Source organism: Peromyscus eremicus, chromosome 10 (assembly GCF_949786415.1).
Source record: "Peromyscus eremicus chromosome 10, PerEre_H2_v1, whole genome shotgun sequence".
NCBI classification, from domain to species: domain Eukaryota; kingdom Metazoa; phylum Chordata; class Mammalia; order Rodentia; family Cricetidae; genus Peromyscus; species Peromyscus eremicus.
Genome location: NC_081426.1, coordinates 50,724,925 through 50,749,985, shown reverse-complemented (window position 1 = coordinate 50,749,985; position 25,061 = coordinate 50,724,925). Strand labels below are relative to the sequence as shown.

The following is a 25,061-nucleotide window of genomic DNA, read 5'->3' as shown; positions in this document are numbered from 1 at the left end:
AATGAGTAAAGTGACAATTTTATGAGACCCCAAATTCTTTACCCTAAAGTAAATATCTTGGAGCCCATCATCTGATAACCTTTAATAGTAAGAATTAAATAGTAGGGATATCATTGATATCATTGTCTGTATTCCATTTTCTTTTTGAGACAAAATTTTTCTATGTAACCTTAGCTGGCTCAGAAATGTTGATTCTCTTCTCTCAGCTTCCTCAGTACTAAAAGTATAGGTGTAACATCCCACTGATAGAATTCCATTTTCTGTCTTTAGATTTATTTTATTATGTGTATAGGTGTTTGGCCTGGATATGTCTATACACCAGCTTTGTACCTAGTGCTCTTGAAGTCCAACACAGGCTTTTGATTCTGTGGACCTACAGATAGCTATAATATGGGTGCTAGACATTGAACCTGGTTCCTCTGGAAGAGCAGCCAGCACCCTTAACCACTGTGCTACCTCCAGCCTGTAGAATTCTATTTTCTTGTGATGCTGTTCTCTTTTTGCTTTTTAGTCTTGTGTTGAATCTGCCTACCTGATGTCTTCAAATCAGTCCATCACTATGTGTGTGTGTGTGTGTGTGTGTGTGTGTGTGTGTGTGTGTCTGTATACATATACATATGAATACATATTATTTATATGTGTGTGTTAACACATGTGAATGCATACTTGTCAGTGTGCACATGTGCATATGGTTGTTCATAGAGGCCAGAAGAAGGCATCACATACCCTGGAGCTAGAGTTACAGGCTTATTACAGTTGTGGGCTCCCTGATATGTATGCTGGGAAATGAACTTCTGAAATGAACTTCAATCCTCTGCAAGAATATAGGCCAATATTTTCTGAGAATTTCATACAACATATCTATCTCTGCCGCTCCCCCTCCAAATTCGCCTGTATCCTTCCCCAGACTCATGTTCATATTTTTTTACCTTTCTTTAATTATAATAGTTATGCACACACATGTATGCACATTACATATTCTTGCTGAGTTCATTTTTTATTGCTCCCATATATCTGTATTTGAGGCTAACCATGTGAGACTCTGTAACCTATCGAAGAACTCACCCCTTGAGAAGATAAATTTTTTCTCTCTGAGCAGCCATTAATTGCTTGTAGCTTTTCATCTCGGGATGGTGCCTTTTGAGCTTCCCCCTTTCGTATTAGAAGCCACCACATTTTGTCACTGTGCAAATTTAGTTTAGGTAGGCATATTTTTTGAAGTTTAATTGGTGCAGCTTCCTTGTCATATACAGAAGACTGTATTTCACAGATGATGTCGTGGTCCTCTGTCTCTTACATTCTTTTCACCTCCTTTCCAGCTTGTTTCCTAAACTGGAGTTATAGAGTTATGTTGTAGATGTATCAGTTAGGGTTGGCCACAAACTTGTCAGTTGTTTTCTGAATTTTGACCAGTTCTGGCTTTCTATAATGGTCTCAGTCTGCTGACAATAGAAGTTAGAAGAGGAGTGAGAGTTATACTTATCTATTCGATGTAAGGATAAGTATGTAGGATGCAGTTAAGAATTATACTAGTTTAGGAAGTTGGCACTAATAGGTTCTCTCCTAGGTTCCTTGATTTCACCAACTAATATTTGGCTGTGTTTACATGAACAAGCATTAACTTCCTCTTGTTGAGTGAGTCTTAAGTCCAATTACATTACTCTAGGTTATTCCCAAGATAAATGTAACTATTGCCTGGTTGGGATATCTTACCAAGCTGGTCATTATGGCTTATGGGTTTTACAGCTGGAAAGAACTATTGATTGCTTTTTCCTCTTGGCAATCTGCAAAGCACATTAGAGCCATAGACTGTCCAATATAATCCCTAGTTTCTGGCATTGGAAACCTCCTTTCGAGTTGTCGTTCAAGAAAGTCTGAGAGACTCTCCAAACAACATGAGCTATTGCTGTTGACTTTAGTTCTCTCTGACTTGAAGGTAAGTCCTTACTGCTAAAGTCACCACACTCTTTGGACACAGGGCTTGAAGGAATTGAGCTGGAACTGACTTACAAGCACTCTTCAAAGGTGAACCATCTCACAGCCCCACATTATTACATTTTTAATCCCGGGAAGATGAAGAAATGATACAGAGAAGGCTGGAATCCAATGGGCAAATCAATTTTGATTTTTTACATCTTTGCATTCCAGTTATCCCTAGTTCCCTTGCCATGTTTAAATATTTGAAAAGATGAAAGCAGGAAAGGTCTGGTTTGGGCCAAGGTTTTAGTCTATGGTCACATACCTCCACTGTTTCTGGGCCTGTGCTGAGACAGAACATCTCAGTTTGTAAGGCATGGTAGCCAGAGTTATTCACCTCATGATGGCCAGGAAACAGAAAAGGAGGAATAGAGACAAGATAATGTCCACAAAATCTAACTTCCTCCGATAATGTCTTATCTTCTCAGTTTTCATCATCTCTCAATACAAAATAAATTTATGAACTACTCAATAAATTCATAATCTATTAATGGGTTCAGAAAACTCGTATCTAAATACTTCCCAAACTACAGACTTCTAAATACTGCTTCCGCGGGACACATAACCATAGCAGAGCGAAATTCCTTGGCTTTGCAAGCTTTGTTTCACTCAGTATCCTTAAGACTACTTCACAGTACAAACATGATCTTCTCTTTGGGGGCTTGGGATTTTATATTCTATTAAAAAATGTCACCAATTATAAATTCTTTCAGTTCTGATTTTAAATCTGTTGTATTTTATGCAACAGGCCACCTTCAGTTTAACATACTATATTCAATCCAATCTCAAAATTACTTTAGATTATGTTACCACTCTTCTATGATACATATTTATCATTAATTTCATGTGTTCCATTAAGTCTTATCTTCCAGGACATTGTTAAAATGTTCTGTAGTGCACTATAGTTAGTGTGATATCTTGGTAGGTGGCAGAATTATAGAAGTTATCTCATATAATATATTAATGATCATATTATATAAAATAGATTCCAATCCAACATAAAATTAAAAAGATTAGTTTTCTTCTCTGTAGAGTGAGAAGCTGTACTTTCAGAATTTGTAAATTCAGTTTGTAATTTTAAAATGTAGTTAACTTCTTTAAGAAATACACAATCATTTTTGTCCAGTTAAGCACTTAGAGAAAAAGATTGTGGAAGCTTTTTAATGATGATAGTGCAATTCTGATGAAATAATAAACGTGTATATTTAGCTCCAAGAATGATAGTATCGATTGGACAGTAAATGGACTCCCCAAATTGTGTTTTGGATACTGACTTCCTACATATTGTAAGCAAAAATGTGTCATGAGAGAATGTTCTGCCTTGGAGGAATGGGCAATAAGCCAACTACACCCAAACTCATCAAACTGTGATAGGGAAAATGTATCCCTCTGGCTGGGAGGAAGGGAAAATTCCCAGCCATAACAATCCTTTCTTTAGTATAAAAGTGCACTAATAGGCTTCATTGAGCTACTGACAGCTTCTGTGAAGAGTTTCTTCCTTTCAAATGCAAATCTTTCAGAATCAGTCATGTTCCCAGCACAGGGATTTAAAGTCAAGTCATTCTCCACTGTGGGCTAACATAATTGCACACTTGGGACATTATATATTTATACAGATAATGGGTGCAATTTAAGCAGCTGTCTACGGAAGCTAATGGAAAGTCTGCCTATTGAAAAATGATACAAATTTATATACATATATGTACCTCTGTGTATCTGTATAATGCATATTTATATGTGAATACATATGAGTTTTCTTTTTATCCTACTCAGTCACTGACAAGGCATTTGACAATGCTTTTGCTCTGTAATTTGAATTTCCTCAGTGTGAAATTCATACTATAGCTCTTTTAGCTTATTTCTTTATTTATGCCTTCCTTCGTTTCTTTCCTTTCTTCCCTACTTCCCTTTATCCTGCTTTTTTTCAGACAGGATTTCATTACATGCTACAATCTGGCCTCTAATTTGTAATTCTCCTGCCTCAGCACCCTTAGTACTGAGATTACAGGCACGTGTCCTGTTGCTCTTTCTTACACAAAATTAAGGAGTGACTAGAGGTGGGAAATTATGTATTGCCATCAAACAATAAATCTTCAATATAATTAGGATTAAAACTCTTGTTTTATAGAAGTTGTATGTATACCATTAATGAGAACATATTTTGGAATCAAACCTATTGTATTTTAATCCCAATTCTATCGACTTTTATGTTGGCACCTTTAAGTTATTTAATCTGAGACTTGGTTCCTTGTTCTCTAAAGTGATACCTTTTTAGTCAGAGTCTGTCATATTAAGTATGGAGACTTTGAACTTTTGACTTTTGCTTCCTTGGAGTATGCAATTCTTTTTTTTTTTTTTTGGCTTTTCAAGACAGAGTTTCTCTGTGTAGTTTGTCCTGTATCTTGCTCTGTAGAGCAGGTTGGCCCCAAACTCACAGAGATCCGCCTGGCTCTGCCTCCTGAATGCTGGGATTAAAGGCATGTGCAACCACCGCCCAGTGGAGTATGCAATTTTGAAGTATTACAAATTTAATACCCACCAAGTGAGTTTTCCTTTAGATTAATTCTAATGCTATTGACTGAGACTCTCTGCCCAGACATTGCAGAAAAGGGGATGGGGAGGAAAAGATGATAGAAGCCAGAAGTAGTGGGTGTCCGCAGCAAAATAATGTTTTCTGGACTCAACTCCATGGCACATATGTTGTCACAGTGACTGTGACTGCTGAAAAAGATAAGCCAGGGGGTGGGGATGGAGTAAGCAAGCCTGAATTTGGGAGGGGTTCATGAATTAATACCACTAGCTGTGGCAAAATTTTCGGTTGATGGCTATTGTGGAGGAGAGTTAATTTTATTCAGGAATGTGGTTCCTGATTGGTGACCCATAATCCACTGAAGGATATTGCATCCATGTTACATTTTGCCAGATGATTTAATATTATGAAGACAGAACCAAAAAGTAACATGAAATATATGATAAATGATGTGTAAAATTATTCCACATGTGAAAATATCAGTATAAAATTGTCCCCATAGAATTAAAAAAACACACTTATAGAGATATTGTAATTCCTTTAGGCCAAGGGAACGGATACACTGAAGAAGTAATTAAAATATAATAGATATTGAACTGAAATAGTTACTATAACTTGTAAGGTTCTATTTTCAGAGACTGTTGTATGCAGGTAAAATTTGACCTAATATATGCATAGTTTTGTTTTATATAGCTGTTTTTTCACTTTTCACCTAATAGAAACCATTGTAGAATGGAAAATTAATAATGATAAATGATGCAAATTCAGGCATCATCCTTTGGTTCCAGTGTTAACATAAGCAGCTCTTTTGACAGATGTCTGCTCAACTATTGACCACAGCAGTCTTGCTTTAAGTATTTTTAGGAAGTAGGTTAATCAGACTTTCTGAATTACAATTATGCACACTACTTCCATCATCAGCATCAGCCAATGAAGACCCGAGAAAGATTCAATACTTATCACTGGACTGGGACACACAGGCCAATATATATTCAGGGGAAATAGTATAAGAACTGAAGAAGAAGATATCAACTCTCTCATTAATACTGTAAGAGAGGAAAAAGAGTGTTACATAAATGAAGTAAGCATAGGATATGTTGCGAGTAGACATCACAAATTTAGAAGAGCTCCTGTTCGTAACTAAATGCAATATAGATGTAACGATAATAAAGATGAAAGGCCTATTGAAAACTGAACCATGGGAGAAAATTAAAAATAAAGATGAAATCAGTCAATCAATCAACCAGCCTATTGTCTATCTAGCTGTCTGTCATCTGTTTATCTATCTCTCCATCTCTCCATCTATCTGTCTATCTATCTATCTACCTACCTATCATCTATCTATCTATCTATCTATCTATCTATCTATCTATCTATCATAATTTATCTATCTGCCATCTATTTATGTATATGTTTGTTTATATGTGACTTATTTTCTCACTATCCTTCCACCAAGTAAGAACATGAATTTAAATGTCCCGAAAATGAGAAAGGAATTAAATAATAAATTATTTAAAAATTTAATATCTTGCAGGTCATCAGTAAAATACCAAGTGTACAAGAAAGAAATAATTTCATTAAGCTCAGAAAAAGTAAGTGTAGAGAATAGCCAAACATGTCCCTGGGTGTGGGAAAGTAAGAGGAAATAGAAAAAGACATGAGTGCAAAGCACCAAAGGAGACAGCTTTCTGTTTGTTATTATCCATACCAAATACTAAGACAAATATTCAAAATGCTGAACAAAATATTTCGGTTTTATAACTTTATATTCAGTTATATTATCATTCAAATTGCAAGATGGAAAATATCCCACGATTTTTAGATGTGCAAGGATCTCAATAAAATATCTCCCACACATTCTTTTTCATAAAGTCTTGGGAAAGTGATAGAACAATATTTTCAGACTTTCACATTTAGAAAGTACTTTGAACAAAGGAAATAGATTACAACACAGCCATTCACTACGTGTTCATTACTAGCTGGTATGGAGAATGCCTGCTGGAGAAAACACACTTCTTCAAAATACTGCCATAAAAGACACATAACCTATGTGTCACTATATCAGTGAACTCTGATCACATGGCCCAAGCATCAGAAAGGTCTTGGACATATAACTTTAGCCTGAGAATCTAATAAGTAGTGATATCTTGGGTGGATGGGAAGCCATAAGCAGATACTCAATGCTTAACAAATTAAACATATTCAGAGTAATGCATCCTTAAATGATTTTATCACTGTGAAAAAAATCAATGTATACTTAATATATTGTGGTTGAACACTGTCTTCCTGGTACAATGTAGCCATGGCCCTCTTGAACTGTCAGTAGCCATGATTACCAAAAGTAGACATTTGCAAGATTGTGCATAGGAACTTTCTACTGTTGGAGGAGGTACTTACAAAGTCCATTGCCCCTCAAAATTTATAGAGATAAGGTGACTATGAGAGAGGAGCCATGAGGTCCTAGCCCTCTTGAAGATATTTTGGCAGGTAAAGGTTATCAACAGGAGAGGATCACGAGTTCATGTTCCTTCCTAAGAATCTAGACAGTTAACTACTGTTGGGAAGAGTGATTTTCCCCTCAGTATTGCAACTGCCGGAGTTGTCCATGCTTCTATAAGTAATTCCTGACCCATGCTCCTAAACTCCTTCTATGAGGCTACAATTACCCTGATTCCTAAACCAAACCAGGATACAACAAAGAAAGAGAACTACAGACTGATCTCCCTCATGAACATTGATGCAAAAATACTCAATAAAATACTGGCAAACAGATTCCAAGAACACATTAAAACAATTATCCACCATGATCAAGTAGGCTTCATTCCAGGGATGCAAGGGTGGTTCAACATACGAAAGTCCATCAATGTAATACACCATATAAACAAACTCAAAGAAAAAACCACATGATCATCTCACTAGATGCAGAAAAGGCATTTGACAAAATCCAACACCCATTCATGATAAAGGTCTTGGAGCTATCAGGAATACAGGGAACATACCTAAACATAATAAAGGCAATTTACAGCAAGCCAACAGCCAACATCAAATTAAATGGAGAGAAACTCAAAGCAATTCTACTAAAATCAGAAAAGAGGCAAGGCTTTCCGCTCTCCCCATACTTATTCAATATAGTACTTGAAGTTCTAGCCAGAGCAATAAGACAACATAAGGAGATTAAGGGGATACAAACTGGAAAGGAAAATGTCAAGCTTTCCCTATTTGCAAATGACATGATAGTATACTTGAGCGACCCCAAAGATTCCACCAAGGAACTGATACAGCTTATAAACACCTTCAGCAACATAGCAGGATACAAGATCAACTCAAAAAAATCAGTAGCCCTCCTATATACAATGGACAAAGAAGCAGAGAAGGAAATCAGAGATACATCACCCTTTACAATAGCCACAAATGACATAAAATACCTTGGAATAACACTAACCAAGCAAGTGAAGGACCTATATGACAAGAACTTTAAGTCCCTGAAAAAAGAAAATGAAGAAGATCTCAGAAAATGGATAGATATCCCATGCTCATGGATAGGCAGGACTAACATAGTAAAAATGACAATCTTACCAAAAGCAATCTACAGATTCAATGCAATCCCCATCAAAATACCAACACAATTCTTCACAGACCTGGAAAGAATAATACTCAACTTCATATGGAAAAACAAAAAACCCAGGATAGCCAAAAGAATCCTGTACAATAACACAACCTCTGGAGGCATCACGATCCCTGACTTCAAGCTCTACTATAGAGCTACAGTAATAAAAACAGCTTGGTAATGGCATAAAAACTGACATATGGACCAACGGAATCGAATTGAAGACCTTGACATTAATCCACACACCTATGAACATATAATTTTTGACAAAGAAGCCACAAGTGCACAATGGAAAAAAGAAAGCATCTTCAACAAATGGTGCTGGCATAACTGGATATCAACATGTAGAAGGCTGCAAATAGATCCATATCTATCACCATGCACAAAACTTAAGTCCAAGTGGATCAAGGACCTCAACATAAATCCAGCTACTCTGAGATTTCTCCAGGAGAGAAAGTAGGAAGTAGTCTTGAATGCATTGGCATAGGAGAGCACTTCCTCAATATAACACCAGTAGCACAGACACTGAGAGAAACAATCAATCAATGGGACCTCTTGAAACTGAGAAGCTTTTGTAGAGCAAAGAATACAGTCAACAAGGCAAAGTGACAGCCTACAGAATGGGAAAAGATCTTCACCAACCCCACATCTGACAGAGGACTGATATCCAGAATATATAAGGAACTCAAGAAATTAGACATCAAAATGCCCAACAGTCCAATTAAGAAATGGGTTATAGAACTAAACAGAGAATTCTCAACAGAGGAAACTCAAATGGCTGAAAGACATTTAAGGAATTGCTCAACATCCCTAATCATCAGAGAAATGCAAATCAAAACAACTCTGAGATACCACCTTATGCCTGTCAGAATGGCTAAGATCAAAAACACTGAAGACACCTTATGCTGGAGAGGATGTGGAGCTAGGGGAACTCTCCTCCACTGCTGGTGGGAATGCAAGCTTGTACAACCACTTTGCAAATCAATATGGCGCTTTCTTAGAAATTTGGGAATCCATCTCCCCCAAGATCCAGCTATACCACTCTTGAGCATATACCCAAGGAATGCTCAACCACACCACAAGAGCACTTGTTCAGCTACGTTCATATCAGCATTGTTTGTAATAGCCAGAACCTGGAAACAACGTAGATGCCCTTCAACTGAAGAATGGATAAACAAAATGTGGTACATATACACAATGGAATACTACTCAGCAGAGAAAAACAATGACATCATAAGGCTTGCAGACAAATGGATGGATCTAGAAAAAATCATCCTGAGTGAGGTAACCCAGACTCAGAAAGACAAACATGGTATGTACTCACTCATAGGAGGATACTAGATGTGGAACAAGGATGACTTGACTGCTACCCACATCACCTGGGAGGCTACCTGGAAAACAGGACCCCAAGAAAGACAGGGGGATCACCCAATGACAGAGAAATAGAAGAGATCTACATGAACAGCCTGGACATGAGTGGGGGTAATGAAGGGGGAGGGTTGTGGGAAAGAGAGCTTGGGAGATCAGGAGATCCCAGCTGGATCAACAACAGAGAGGGAGAACAAGGAATAGGAGATCATGGTAAATGAAGACCACATGAAAATAGGAAGAAGCAAAGTGCTAGAGAGGCCCACAGAAATCCACAAAGATACCCCCACAACAGACTGCTGGCAATGGTCAAGATGCAGCCGGAACTGACCTACTCTGGTAATGGAATGGCCAAACACCCTAATTGTCGTGCTAGAAACCCCATCCAACGACTGAGGGATCTGGATGCAGAGATCCATGGCTAGGCCCTGGGTGGAGCTCTGGGAGTCCAATTGGTGAGAAAGAGGAGGGTTTATATGAGTGAGAATTGTTGAGACCAAGGTTGGATAAAACACAGGGACAAATAGCCAAACGAATGGAAACACATGAACTATGAACCAATGGCTGAGGGGTCACCAACTGGATCAGGCCCTCTGAATGGGTGAGACAGTTGATCTGTTTGGGAGGCATCCAGGCAGTGGGACTGGGTCCTGTGCTCATTGCATGAGCTGGCCTATGGGTCGCTTGGCTTGGCCTGGGAGGAGGGGACTGGACCTGCTTGGACTGAGTCTACCAGATTGATCTCAGTCCGTGGGGGAGGCTTTGCCCTGGAGGAGGTGGGAATGGGGGGTGGGCTGTGGGGAAGGTAAGGGAGTTGGAGGGGGAAGAACAAGGGAATCCATGGCTGATATATAGAACTGAATTGTATTGCAAAATAAAAATAAAAAGATTATCACTCAGAAAAAAGAAAACTCATTAGTCCAACAAGCTGTCCCTGGGTTCAAGTTTTGTTTATGTCATTCATGGCTCTTTAGAAAAGTTCATATAACACACCTAGTTGGGATACCCTATTATACATCCTGAACTATGTAGAATATAAATAAATGGCATAGTGTATTTCTCCAAGGCCATGTTAATTAAAAAATAGATATTAAGTCAAGCATAGGCAGAAATTGTGAAAACAGGGTGATCATTAAATAAATATGAGAGGTCAGATGCTGTTGACTACTAGTTTTTTTTGTCAATTTGGATCATTTGGGAAGGGGAAACCTTAATTAAGAGAATGTCTCTATCAGATGCCCTGTAGGGAACTCTGTGGGAGCATTTTCTTGATTAGAGATTGATGTTGGAGAGACCAGCTTACTTTGGACAGTGACACCTTTAGGAAAGTGTTTGTGGGTTCTATAAGAAAGCAGGATGAGCAAGCCATGGGGACTGATTCAGTAAGAAACAGTAAGAACTGTTTCTTCCTGTTCTGTGCTTATTCCCTACCTCCAGGTTCCTGTACTGTTTGTGAACCTGTCTTGATTTTCTTTGGTGGTAGAGTATAATCTGGATGTGGAAACCCTGTAAATTCTTTCCTCCCCAAATTGCTTTTGGTCATGATCTTTATTAAAACCTTACTGATATTCACTGTAATGTGTAAGTACAGTAACCTAGGTAACTTATTCATATTAATTTTCTGCTTTTTAAAAAAGTTTTCTTTTCAATAAACTATAATTATAATTCTGTTCTAGGACTTGTACTCTCCTTTAAAAATAACATTGAGCCGGGCGGTGGTGGCGCACGCCTTTAATCCCAGCACTCGGGAGGCAGAGGCAGGCGGATCTCTGTGAGTTCGAGGCCAGCCTGGGCTACCAAGTGAGTTCCAGGTAAGGCGCAAAGCTACACAGAGAAACCCTGTCTCGAAAAACCAAAAAAAAAAAAAAAAATAAAAAAAAAATAAAAATAACATTGGTCAAACAGAGTCCTTCTTAAAGTAAGTCTGTGTTGGGGGCAGTGCATGTGTATGCATGCAGATGATTCAACATTATTAAGCTTCAGTAAACTAGTTAAATAAAATAATGGTTCTTAAAACAGATATTCTATGCTTAATGGATCATAGAACATTAATATTGTTTCTTGCTACTTTTAGTGTGTTCCCTAGAGATAACAGCTGTGTCCTGAAAAAAAAAAAAGCTCACTCATTATTTCTTTCAAAAAAAATCTGTTTATTACAGCCTACATATGGAACCTAGTTTCTCTATTTCTCCATATGTATTAGAGTTCTCTGCAGAAACAGAATATATGTGTGTGTGTGTGTGTGTGTGTGTGTGTGAGAGAGAGAGAGAGAGAGAGAGAGAGAGAGAGAGAGAGAGAGAGAGTTACATTGCATAGATAAATAGATTTACTATGAAGTATTGGATCACATGCTTGTGGAAGCTAAGGATTTTGCTAGCTTCTATTTGCAGGCTATGTAGACAATAATCCCAGTGATATGGTTTCCATGCTGCAGAGAGAGAGAACTATGGTTTATAGATGTTGCTGTGCATTTCACACTGAGATCACAAACTAACATGTATAGAATATCAGTGATCCAGCTTAAACACTTAAGAAGAGAAATCAAAGCTTTAACTTTTAGATATATAATATAATATATTGATTAGAATAAATGATGTCAAGCTAAATTGGAGAGCATCATCTACTTTCATCAGTTCACAGCTATTAAAACACTTACCTAATCTGGAAATGCTCTTGTAAACACATCAAGTTAAAACATTCAATTAGATATTTGAGCACATCACCTTCAAATACAATAATCTAATTGATAATGAAAAGTAACCATTAAAATTTCACCCCTTGTTACCTTGGCATCATATATATATATATATATATATATATATATATATATATATATATATAAAATGGCAAGAAATTCCCAAATAAAGAAATTAGCAAAGACACAATTCCACCTAATGTAGAATTATTGTAATATAATTATTACATATACAATATCTATATATCTTTATACTCATGTATAGAAGTATTGTATATGAAATTAAAAGACATTCATACAAGAGTAGCTAGAGAGGTGGAAGGATGTTTATTATTTTCCTTGATACCTTGTAACTTGTACATGATGGAGTAAATTTTCCAATACTTACATATCTATCATGTGAGTCTTCTGTAGTTACATAATAAAGGATAAGAGAGCTCTCCAGGTCCCACCAAGCCCCACAGTCCTACAACCCATGTATAAAATAATCACTCAGACACTTATATTACTTATAAACTGTATGGCTGTGGCAGGCTTCTTGTTATCTATTTCTTCTATCTTAAATTAACCCATTTCTATTAATCTATAAACTGCCACGTGACTCATGGCTTACCGATACCTTACATCCTGGTTGTCATGGCAGTGGCTGGCGGGTCTCTCCCATTCAGCCTTCCACTTCCCAGAATTCTCCTCTCTCCTTGTCCCGCCTATACTTCCTGCCTGGCCACTGGCCAATCTATGTTTTATTTATACAGAATGATATCCACAGCATAAAGGCATTTCAGAGCAAACAAAAAATACAAAAATTATAACCTGAGTTTTAAAATTACTGACATAGTCATATTTGATTTTCATATCAACTTTCAGTTCAGCCAATTGTGGTTCTTTGCTATTTGGGACAACTCAAAGCTTTATGCTTGAAAATTCTCTATTCTCCTGTCTGAATTATATCCTCACTACCTTCCACAATCTTTAATCACAGAGCATGGCAATCCTGAGTGATGCCTACAGGGTCTCTTGTTTTTAAGAAATACTCATTTTAGTTTCTATTATAGAGTGAGAGTCTATGTTCAGCTTTTAAGCAGAGTGTAACTATACAACCAAAAGTTCAAATCAAAACAGGCTCATCTGACATTGTGTTATGTTTTCAATTAATCCAATTAATCCAATCACTATAAATTCATGAATATTATGAACAACTGTGATATCCACTTGAAAGAATCGACAATCATGTTCCTTGTGGCCAAATTATGACACATGGCAGAATGCTAATATACTTCATAGTACTGTAAATGCATAATTTTGGTAGCACATGCATAAGGAAATTAGTTTGGCATGTCTTATAAACAGCCAAAAATAGTGAAAAAATCATTTACTATGTAAGAATAGCTGTGTAGCAGGTATCAGAGAATGGTTACTTTACTTAAATATCTAGTAATAATGGCTACAATTGCAGTCATAACCAGGATCAACTGATAATAATTTTCGATCATTCTCCAACATCTACCAGTGTTTTACACAAATAAAATATGAAAACTGAATGAGGATACAGTGGGAATCAACAATTCTTATCTTTTAAGTCACAAATGGTGACACTAGTCTCTGCACATCCTTCTGGAATAAAGTATTATTATTATTATTATTTTTTTTTGAGACAGGGTTTTTCTGTGTAGCTTAGCACTTTTCCTGGAACTCAGTCTGTAGACCAGGCTGGCCTCGAACTCACAGAGATCTGCCTGGCTCTGCCTCCTGAGTGCTGGGATTAAAGGCATGCACCAACACTGCCCAGTGTATTATTTCTTATAGTTTCTCAAGGTAGGTAGTTCAAATGACCGCCATTTCACTTATCTTACTATGCTGATTTATATTCCATAGTAGAGGGGACTAATAATGAGATTCTACCCCCTGGTACATAGACTAACTCAAATTGTGTTTTCAGATACTATGGGAATAATCATAGTAGACACTGAAATCAACTTGATCCACTCTAAGGTGGAACTTAGCTAAAATTGCTGGTCATCTGACTTCCCAAAGCTTCTAGTCTGACTTTTGGACAGCAGTTACTTTTTGGTTTCCTGGAATTAGTCTTAGTTTACATTTGATGTGCAGTAAGTAGTAGTACCCTGAAAGTTACATTTGCTCCTAACAAGGCTATAGGCATCTTTATGGAAGACTTGGAAAAAAAATAAGCAGTTCAAGTTAAGTATCTCAAAGGGACTTGTTCTCACCTTCATGGAAGGACTTCTACATCTACTATTGGTCTCAAATATAGGAACCGGTTCAAGGACCATTGCTATTTTCTTACAAAAATATGTTCTGCTGACCTGGAACTCTTCTGCTCATACATGATTTATCAGAACATGTATCCTGTGTCTAGGGTCACTGAAATCAATGAATCATTTGTAAGTTGTCTTGTCTGATTATTTCTTTCACAGTCTTCTTCCTTCATTATGTCAGTTAAGTGTGCTCCCTTGGTGCTAATCCCACTAACATGCAAAATCTCCACTTCAAGTATCTTCCTGAATTTAACCATTGAATTTCTCAGTATAAGGTCTGGCTTTCAGTTCTGAGCAATCAAGCAGGTATTAAATGTTGCTCAGTTTTGTCTCACATGTTAAATCTATACATTCTAGGCCATAATAATGTTTGTGAATAAATTGTTAATAACAAACCCACTGTAACATTCCAGTCTCCATCCTTTGAACTATTTCCCTGTACTTTGAACCAAGGCATATTCGCTTGCATTTCCACTTCGCTTTTTGTAGGCCATATTTTGTTTTATATTTCACCCCAGTAAAGAAAATCACCTGTTTGATCCACTTGTAAAAGGTGGAGTTTCTGTTTAGTAAATAAGGTCAATAAGTTAAAACTGAACTAACTTTACGCCCTCCTGGCATTAGCTTATATCCTTAGTGTCCATTTTTATATGTTCTCCTAGGATTTCAATCTGTGGGAATAAGAATTTGTTTTCTTTGAAATAGAATGTACTTCTTAATCAATTAAACTTTAGGAATCTGCTCATACTTGAATGTAGTTATAGCAAAAAATGTCATGAGAGTAGGTCTTATAAAGAATCAGAATTATCTTAAAGGGCAACTCTTTTAGGGGAACCATTAAATGTTTTCCAAGCAGTTTAGAGCTATTCGTTCAACTAGTCATGAGAAAGTTATATCATTGTGAGTGAAGACTGGGAGTAGAATGTCCAATTTTACTCAAGCTAGAGAGGAATGAGAAGATCAATGTTGATGAGGATGGTGGAATCACATACAGTAGGCATAAGTAGACCTTTCACACCCATAAAGAACAGCCATCAGAATTTAGGGACTACTTCTTGTAGCTAGAGTTTTCCTGCCTGGCCCACAGTCAGGACAAATCTCTATCACCTGCCAGTCCCACAGCCTCAGACCCGACCAAGTAAACACAGAGACTTAAATTGGTTACAAACTGTATGGCCATGGCAGGCTTCTTGCTAACTGTTCTTACAGCTTAAATTAATCCATTTCTATAAATCTATACCTTGCCACATGGCTCGTGGCTTACCAGCATCTTCACATGCGGCTTGTCATGGTGGTGGCTGGCAGTGTCTCCCTCTCAGCCTTCCACTTCCCAGAATTCTTCTCCTTGTCCCGCCTATACTTCCTGCCTAGCCAATGGCCAATCAGTGATTTATTTACTGACCAATCAGCAACACACTTGACATACAGACCATCCCACAGCACTTCCCCTTTTCTTTTCTTAAAAAGGAAGGTTTTAACCTTTTCATATCTCCAAAGTCAGCTTGGTATATTTGGGAATTTGGGAGTAGTTTCTCTTACTACTTCCTGCTGGAGGGGGGTGCTGTAACTTATGGGGACACAAAGAATATTTTAGGATTATGGAGTAGTCCGTGAGGGTGTATCGTCTGAGCCAGTTGCCTTGAAACGGTTCTGGATGTTGGATCATCTGGGCCATGGTGTCATCGGAGACCTTTCAGGTGGTCTTGGCTGGTCAAACCTGATGTATCTTAATCTGGAACAAATCCATAGCCTCTGGCTTTCTGTGGAAACAAAAGCAGAGCCTCCTTTCCAAAGCAACATATCTTTACATCCAAATTTTGAAGTCAAGGTACCTTTAAAATATACATTTTGGCATAACTCAACAGCTTTTGTAATCAAACGTTTTTCTTCAGTTACGAATATCAAAGAGAACATAATCCAGATTCTCTGTGTGGTAGCCATCTTTACGTGGCTTTTTCTTTTTTATATTAGCTTGAGCCTATTGCTTTAAACTGCAGCCTTCTAAGCCTGAAACGGTGCTGGCGCTGTGGCTGCTGGTTCTGCCCACTTCAGCTTCCCAACATGGCAGTAGTACATTTTCCACCAGCTCTGGGAGCCATCAACTCTCAGAAATAGTGGGTTTATGCTTCTATCAAAGCAGCGTGTAGCCCAGAAACCTCTTTTTTTTTTTGTTTTGTTTTGTTTTGTTTTGTTTTGTACTAGCAAAGGCTAAATCCACCACATAGCTTAATGTGCCACTTGCAGAGGCCTCATACTGCAGATCGAGCATGCACGCCAGGAACCCGCCACAGTAGCTCAAACACGCAGGCTGCCACTAGCTTGAAAGAGACAACTAGGAGCTGTTTTTAGCTCCGCTTTAGAATCTTTTTACTCAGGTTTTAGGTGGAAACTCTTGCCAACACGTTGGGCGCCATTTGTAGCTAGAGTTTTCCTGCCTGGCACACAGTCAGGACAAATCTCTATCACCTGCCAGTCCCACAGCCTCAGACCTGACCAAGTAAACACAGAGACTTAAATTGGTTACAAACTGTATGGCCATGGCAGGCTTCTTGCTAACTGTTCTTACAGCTTAAATTAATCCATTTCTATAAATCTATACCTTGCCACATGGCTCGTGGCTTACCAGCATCTTCACATGCGGCTTGTCATGGTGGTGGCTGGCAGTGTCTCCCTCTCAGCCTTCCACTTCCCAGAATTCTCCTCCTTGTCCCGCCTATACTTCCTGCCTAGCCAATGGCCAATCAGTGATTTATTTACTGACCAATCAGCAACACACTTGACATACAGACCATCCCACAGCAACTTCTAGCTACCTCTCCTCAAATATCACCAAGCCAATTTTTAAGATGTCCCTCTTTCAAAGTCAATGTCACTTTAACAATAGACACCTTGGAAGTGAGAATTTCTGTTTGTATTGTGATTCATCTCTTGGGTAATTTCAGTTCCTGCATTTGTTATTTTCAGGATATTTTTACGTGACACTTATGAATCTATGAAATAAGACATAATTGTGTCTCTTCATGGGCTCTTCATTGGTTAGCAATAGTGAGTGTAGTCCAACCTCTCTTCTCATTGAAGGATACAGATACCCCACTTGCCTGGATGGTTTATAAACTTCTCTGATTTTTCACTTACCAGTCACACTTTATATTTATTTGCAATTTCAGGATAACTTTTAAATCTTAAGTATTGAGTTATTCTTGTTTTCAGATTATGAGGCTGCATAAATATATTAGTGGTAAAGTGAAACTGGGACTCAAATCTGGAAGTCAGAAATTATAGTATGAAGATCTTTACTTGCTAGTTTTCTGATTTTAGAATAATAACCTTACTATATGTGAACGGCAATTGTGAAGAGCATGTTATTGTGGGAAGTGAGCTGTGAAATTTTTCTGTTAACTAGGCATGTAAAAGTCTAGAATTAAGTGGGAAGGGCAATGGTGGCTATATTCAAACTTGTTTTCCTGTGGTTTATAGCATGCAGTGAGGACTCCTGGGGATTATGTGTATAATAGGCTTTGATGGGCAGTATCACAGAGAGAAGTAACCATATCTGTGAACAGAGAGTCAATCAATTGTACCTCAACCACACAGGGCAAAAAGCCCTGTGCCAAGAAGAGCAGCAGCCAGAACAACCAGGAGGGGAAGAAACTGAGAGCCAAGTAGCAGCTGGGCACTTGTATTTCTGCCAGAATAGACAGAGGAGTCACCAAGATCAATAGTGAATACTGTCCTCTTGATACATAAAATCAAGTCTACTTGAAAAGTGGGTGGCCAAACACAGAAATATATTTTAACACATTTTGAGATCCTTCAATATGCAGTCACTCTGCTAGGTGGAGGTTACATGAAAGTGACAACCCCCCCCCAAAAAAAACAACCTACTAACTTAACTTTCATGAAATATATCTCCAAGTGGAAACTGATTTTATGTTCTAATTTTCAATGAAGCAATTCTCCTTAAAGCGGTGATAGAACTATTTCTGGACTAACTAAAGTGAAGGAAGTACCTTTTATTCCATAATGACTTTTCTTTTCTTATTGCTGAAATGCTTATTTTTCCAGAATTGAGAAAATTAAGACCAAAATGATCATCTTCACTGGTAAGTTATTAGAACTCACACAATCTCTTCATCTTGGCTGAAACAGCTACTTCTATTAGTTTTTTCCTCCTTTGTCTGTTAGTAAGAGTTTGAATTCACACAAAAAACAAATTTTTCAAGATTTTAATCATGTTTATTTATGAAATAATTTATATGGAAATCATCGCAGTTTTATGATTTTGAATTTAGTACTCTCCCTCACATGATTATAGTGCATATATTAAACATTCCTGAGAAGAAAGACAAGAATGTTTTGATTTCATTTTCCTGAACCCATCATTTCTATCTTTCTCTTGAGTGTTTAAACTCTTATTAAAAAAAAAATTCTACCACATATGAGCTGATGGGCATTCCTGCATATCTACTTCCTTGTCTAATCTAGTCTTGATCCAAGTATAGTCACTGTAAAAATCTTCAGTAACATGTTAGGGAAGAGACTGTTATTGGTGTTGTGCTGGGAAAACAATACTATTACCTATTCTTTCACTCCGCAACTCAAAGCAAAAACAGAGCACAAAACAAAACTTCCCAACTATGTTACTTCCCTCAGTATTCTCTGTGAACATCTAGATGTCACATTTAGTTTCACATTTCATTTCTGTTAGAGGATTCATGTCTTACTGAAAGATCAGTTGTTTTAAAGTTTTGGAAAGATACTAAAAAGTGTTTACAAATGGTATCACTCTCTGTTAAATTTCATTATGTATGTGAGTGCCCAAACGCATAGTAGTCTAAAGACTTGCCTTTTCAGTTCTATGTCTATATCATTAATTATTTATATATGTGTCTATCTACCTGTGTATTATGTATGTATGTATGTATGTATGTATGTATCTATCTATCTATTGTCTATCTAATACCCATTTGTTGTCTAATACTTTTTCTGGGAATCTATCAAAAATCAATCATTCAATCTATCTACCTATCAACCTATGCATCCATTTGGCTGTCATCTATCTATCTCTTTAGTAAAAATATAGATGCTTCAGGCCCAAATTCAATGAGATTTAGTTAGTAAAAGGGGGGAGTCAGGAGGCTACATGTAGTCATAAGGAATAATGATATAAGGTAGTATTAATTTTTCTCATGAAAACATTAGTAAACATCCACTCCGTTGCTACAAAGAAATCATATAAGTGTTTGGAGATTAGCACCTATATTGGAGGCAAAAAGAGATAGTCCTACAATGATACTATTTTACCAAAATCTTTGTTTTGGATTTCTAAAACTACAGAATAAGTATTTGTAGTTTAAGTCACTAAGTTTGTGATGTATTATGGAAACCTGATGTAAGATAATGTTTGTGTTATTTTAAAATTCTTATGTTGGCCCCAATCCCATTGTGATGACCTACTGATAGGCAGTCGGGTTATAGTGTGGCTTGTACCTTGGGAACTAAGAAAATGGAGCCTTTGTGAGACAGAAGAGAGCTGCTCATTGTCAGCTCCTCTGTACGAAACTTCAGTTTAAGGGTAGCAATCTATAAATTACAAGTTGGGCTCTCAGCAGACTGGACAACTGGCAGGATTTTGATAACTCTTTGCTTCCAGAACTGTGAGAAATGTAGTTTAAGCCACTGAGTATAGTCGGAAGTTTCTCCAGTCCTGCCTTGCCCAGCAGTTCGGACCAATCTTTCCCACCTGGAGGTCCCACAGCCACTTATAAAATAATTACTCAGAGGCTTCTAGTAATTACAAACTGTTTGGCCTATGGTTTCAGCTTCTTGCTAGCTAGCTCTTTCATCTTAAATGAACCCATCCTTATTAATCTACATATTGACACGTGGCCGTGGCATTACCTGTCTGCTAGCATCTTGTTGCTCCTTTGGTGGAGGATGGAGTCTCTTCTATTCTCCTTTCACTGTCTCTCTTGAATTTTCCCTCCTGGCTGCTTCCTGCCCTGCCATAGGCCAATGAGGTTTTACTTATCAACCAATCAGAGCAACACATATTCACAGTGCACAGAAAGACATCCCATAGCATCTGAGTATATTGTATACTTGTTAGAATAAATAAAAATGACTAATACATAGCATATATATTCATATATACACATATCTAACCACAAATGATGCCCACATATGCAACAACTTAAAAAATTACATATGAAAATGTTAGCCAAAATGTCTTTCTACTGTGTTTTATTTTGCAGAGGTCAATCATATCTTTTGCATACTCTTCAAAGGCTTTTTAGAAATATATTTTGATATTGTCTCTACAGTGACACTATGTAACATCAATCTGTACTTTTAGAGTGATACCAAGTTCTTTTTTTTTTTTTTTTTTTTTTTGGTTTTTCGAGACAGGGTTTCTCTGTGTAGCTTTGCTCCTCTCCTGGAACTCACTTGGTAGCCCAGGCTGGCCTCGAACTCACAGAGATCCCCCTGGCTCTGCCTCCCGAGTGCTGGGATTAAAGGCGTGCGCCACCACCGCCCGGCTGAGTGATACCAAGTTCTAAGAGACTCAGTGGAAAGATTCACAGTAACGACATCAACAGAAAGTTAATTTTTACATTGAAGTTAAAGTTACAAAAGTCATCATGTCACATGCAAGAATTTAGATCTATTGTCAAGTTAAGCTTAGCATTACATATAATTTGAATCAGGCTGAAATAATTCTTCTGATATTGATATATACAATAATTTGGAGAGAGTTGTCCAAATTGTATTGAAGTCCAAAGGCAGGGATATCCAACACTTGATCATGTCTTGGTTACAAGTAGAATGTGTATATACAGTGAAAGGATGTTAAAATTACATCAAAATGTAATCAGAGACCAACTCAGAACATTCATGTTTTATACACAAAAGCACATTGTCTTTCAGTCCAGCTCTCTACTTTCGGGAACCACCTGGCCACATTAATCTAAAGTAACTGATTGTCTTGTGTTTCTCAGAATAAATCCTCAGAATCACAGTTTAATTACATTATTCCCTTTCCCCATTAGTACATAAGCTAATATTAAATGAAAGTCATCCTGGTAGGGGTTGGAAAGAGATAAAATAGAGGGCACATAAAGCAGAAACTGGTAGATTAAGGAAATTACATTTAGTTAATACCGAGTGTTGTCCTAACAGCTTGTCATAGCTGAGTGTGCCCTTGCCAAGACACTTACGAAAACAACCAAGCATAGCCATTGTTATCACACAGGCTGAAGTGGAGACACAGGAGACAGTGGCATGTGCAGAGCTATACAAGAGGGCATCTGGGCCAAGATTAGGAGGATTTCCTTCTGCAGGCACTGGAAGATTCTCTCAGCTCACTTTGAAGCTGAAAGGACAAGAACAGATAGACTGTCATTCTGGCAGTAGGACCAGAACAAAATGGGGCAATGTGTATAGACAAGAAAAGCATTCACCTCTATACTTGCATCTAAGTCGTTGAAATGCTTTGGGAACTACTGATCTGGGAGTGTGGATGAATGTGCCAGAGACTTCCACTTTATGGGTTCTTGACTTACTAATATAGTTAAATCCTACCTGAGTGTGGCAAATTGCTAACAAGAAATGAAAGCTGTGTCTAAGGCGATTGTGTAATGGATCCATCAAAGGAAAGAATCCCAGGATAAAACCCCTTCCCAGTGGGTTCCTATGTGCCTGCACTAACTCGAACAGCTGTGGATCTCTACGTAAGTTTCCTAATCCTTCTGTGTCTGAGTTCCTCCATCTGTGAAGATGGATACTTCCACCTGTTCATGGCCAATTAGGTAAGCAGCCGTGATTCCTCCGGTCTGGTGGAGTCCCTTTCCTCACTAAGGCTACGCACAAGAAGTTGTTTGGTATGGCATTTTAAGGTTTAACTGCTTGAATATTTTGGCACTTTAATTTTAACAGTTTAAAAATATTTTTGAATTGTTTACACTTTAATAGAGAGTGGGAGACGTAAGTCACTAAGTGAATCTGTTTAAGACCATTTCTTCTCCATTTATGGAAAGGATCTGTAAGCTCATTAGAGATTTTACATATCAATTGGACATTTCTAGATGAAAACTCATTCAGTAAAATAGATAGCAATGTTTTTATAGAATCCAAAAGCTAATGAATAATGAACAAATAAAACTAACTTGAGGAATATATATGCATGCATTTTTATTTTTAATATTTCTCATATGTATGTGTACACATTTAATACTGATTAATATTAACATATTTGTATATACACAACTATGAACACATATATAACTCCAAGTTACACAAAATTTTACACATAAAAGAGTAATACTTCAATACTGATTTAAAATTTATTTAAAACTATTTTCAATTGACTCCCATTTGCAAAGGAAAATTTAATTTGCTCCAACGGAGTTTGACTGAGTATACAAACCACTCTTAAGGATAGGTTCCATGCTCAGCAGTAGATAACCAATACAAAACAAACTAATGGTATTTTTGTAGACTTTCCCCTCATATTGCTTTGTTTGGATGTTTTTTGTCTTACTGGTCTTTTGCTTGTTTATTATGGTTTCTAAGGTTTTTTTTTTTTTAAATATGTACACATGTGTCTGTCTGTATGCTTGCTGTGGTTTCTCTTTGTTTTTAAAATCTCTATTGTTTTTCAATGACATCATGAAACTTGCAGAAAAATGGATGGAATTATTAAAAAATCATCCTGAGTGAGGTAACCCAGACCCAGAAAGGCAAACATGGTATATACTCACTTGTAAGTGGATATTAGCTTTAAAGAAAAACCATGTACAATCTCATGCAGACAGTCTAGGTAACAGGGAGGGCTCAAGGGAGGGCAATCAGATCTCCTTGGGAAGGGGAAATAGAAGAGATCTCACGGGTGGAGTAGGTATGAGTGTGCATGGGAACATGAGGTATCAGGTGGGATAGGGATGGAGGGAAAAGACATGGCTAGAAAGGGGGGTTCATTTCAGGGTCTGGCAGAAACCTGTTACAAAGGACACTCCCAGGAATCTACAAGAATGACCCCAGCTAAGATTCCTAGCAATAACGTTTACGTAGTCTGAAGTGACCATCTCCTATGACCAGACAAGAATTTCAGTGGCGAGATTGGGACACCAAACCAGACACAAAACCTTGGTCCTGTCTGTCCTGCCTATGGGATGTACTGGGGTAGGAGTGGTGCAGAGATTGTGGAAGAGGTCAACCAATGACTAGAACAGCTGCAGACCCATGCCATGAGAGTGAGTCCACCCATGAAACTGCCTGGAGCACCAGGACCCAGAAGCTGGGTGACCCAGAGATCTAGAATAGAATCAAACATGACTGATGAAACAAAATCTGTGAAATGATGCCTAATGATATTTTGTTATACTCATAAAATAATTCTTAGCCCAATTACCATCAGAGAGGCTTTATCCAGGAACTGATGGAAACCGATGAAGACCCACAGCCAAACATTAGGCAGAGCTCAGGGAATCCAGGTGAAGAGAGGAAAGAAGGATTATAGAAGCCAGAGGGGTCAAGGATATCACAGGAAAACACACAGAATCAACCAACTTGAGCTCATAGGAGCTCACATAGACTGAGCTGAAAACCAGGGAGCCTGCAAGGGACTGACCTGGGCTCTCTGCATGTATGTGACAGCTATTTAGCTTGGTCTTCTTGTAGGACTCCTAGCACTGGGAGCAGGGACTGTTTTCAGCTCTTTCACTGGCTTTTGGGACACTATCCCATATATTGTGTTGCCTTGCCCAGCCTTACTCCAAGGGGAAGTGCTTAGTCGTACTGCACCTTGATATGTCATGTTTTGCTGATGTCTATGGAGGCCTGCCCTTTTCTGAATAGAAAAGGAGTGGATGTGGGCAGCATAGGGGAGGTTGGGGGGAGGGACTGTAAGTAAAGGAGGGAGGAGTAACTGAGATCAGGATGTAAAAGAAATAAATTTAAAACAAAATGCTTTTAAATTCTATTTTTTTTTTGTTTGTCTATTTGTTTACTAAATGGGATGAAAAAGAGTATGGAGTTTGGTGATTGGGAGGTGGGGATGATCTGGGAGGAGTTGGGAGAGGGAAAATAATAATTAATTTATATTATATGAATAAATTATTTTTTTCAGTACAAGTAAACAAATAATATCTATTGAATCATCTCTCCCATCTAGTTCACAAGGCTCTTGCTGCAAAGACAAACATTAAAATAAACAAGATACCCTTGAGACTATGTCTCCTGTTGTGGACACAGGGCCCCCTAGACATTCCCTGAGGCCTCTTTCTGCCATTTCTTTTAGTACATTTCCATTCCTTGTCACTCCTTGACCCTGTAGAAAATTGCTCTACCAGGAACCCACAGCTGCCACACTTGCCTGGTCCTTGAGTATATCACCTTTGTCCTGTGTCTTGTACTCCATTCAGGTCAATTTAACACTTGAAAAAAATCTATTTTTATATGATAATTAAATTATTTTTCCCTTGTTTTTCCCTTCAAAACCTCCCATATAGTCCCACTTGCTCATTTTCAAATTCATGGCCTCTTTTTCATTAATTGTTGTTACATTTTATATATTATTGAAACTGATTTTAAACTGCCCATTGCCTAAGT

At 37.7% G+C, this 25,061-nt stretch overlaps 2 long non-coding RNA genes across 7 annotated transcripts in view; both read right to left on the bottom strand.

Annotated features, from left to right (window-relative positions):
- Positions 1–25,061, bottom strand: part of LOC131921190 (uncharacterized) — a 67,945-nt gene that overhangs the window by 23,806 nt on the left and 19,078 nt on the right. For 5 of the 6 annotated variants that reach the window (XR_009381882.1, XR_009381883.1, XR_009381879.1 and 2 more), the window contains exon 6: positions 21,685–21,825. The exons of the other annotated variant lie outside the window; for it this stretch is intronic. This is a non-coding gene — a long non-coding RNA (uncharacterized LOC131921190). Of the gene's footprint in view, positions 1–21,684; positions 21,826–25,061 lie in introns of those variants that run through there. 6 annotated transcript variants of the gene reach the window in all.
- LOC131921191 (uncharacterized) lies at positions 634–21,662 on the bottom strand. Its single transcript, XR_009381886.1, has 3 exons — positions 21,602–21,662; positions 20,355–20,455; positions 634–1,332 (listed from the first exon to the last, which is right to left on the bottom strand). It is a non-coding gene; the product is annotated as an uncharacterized LOC131921191 (long non-coding RNA).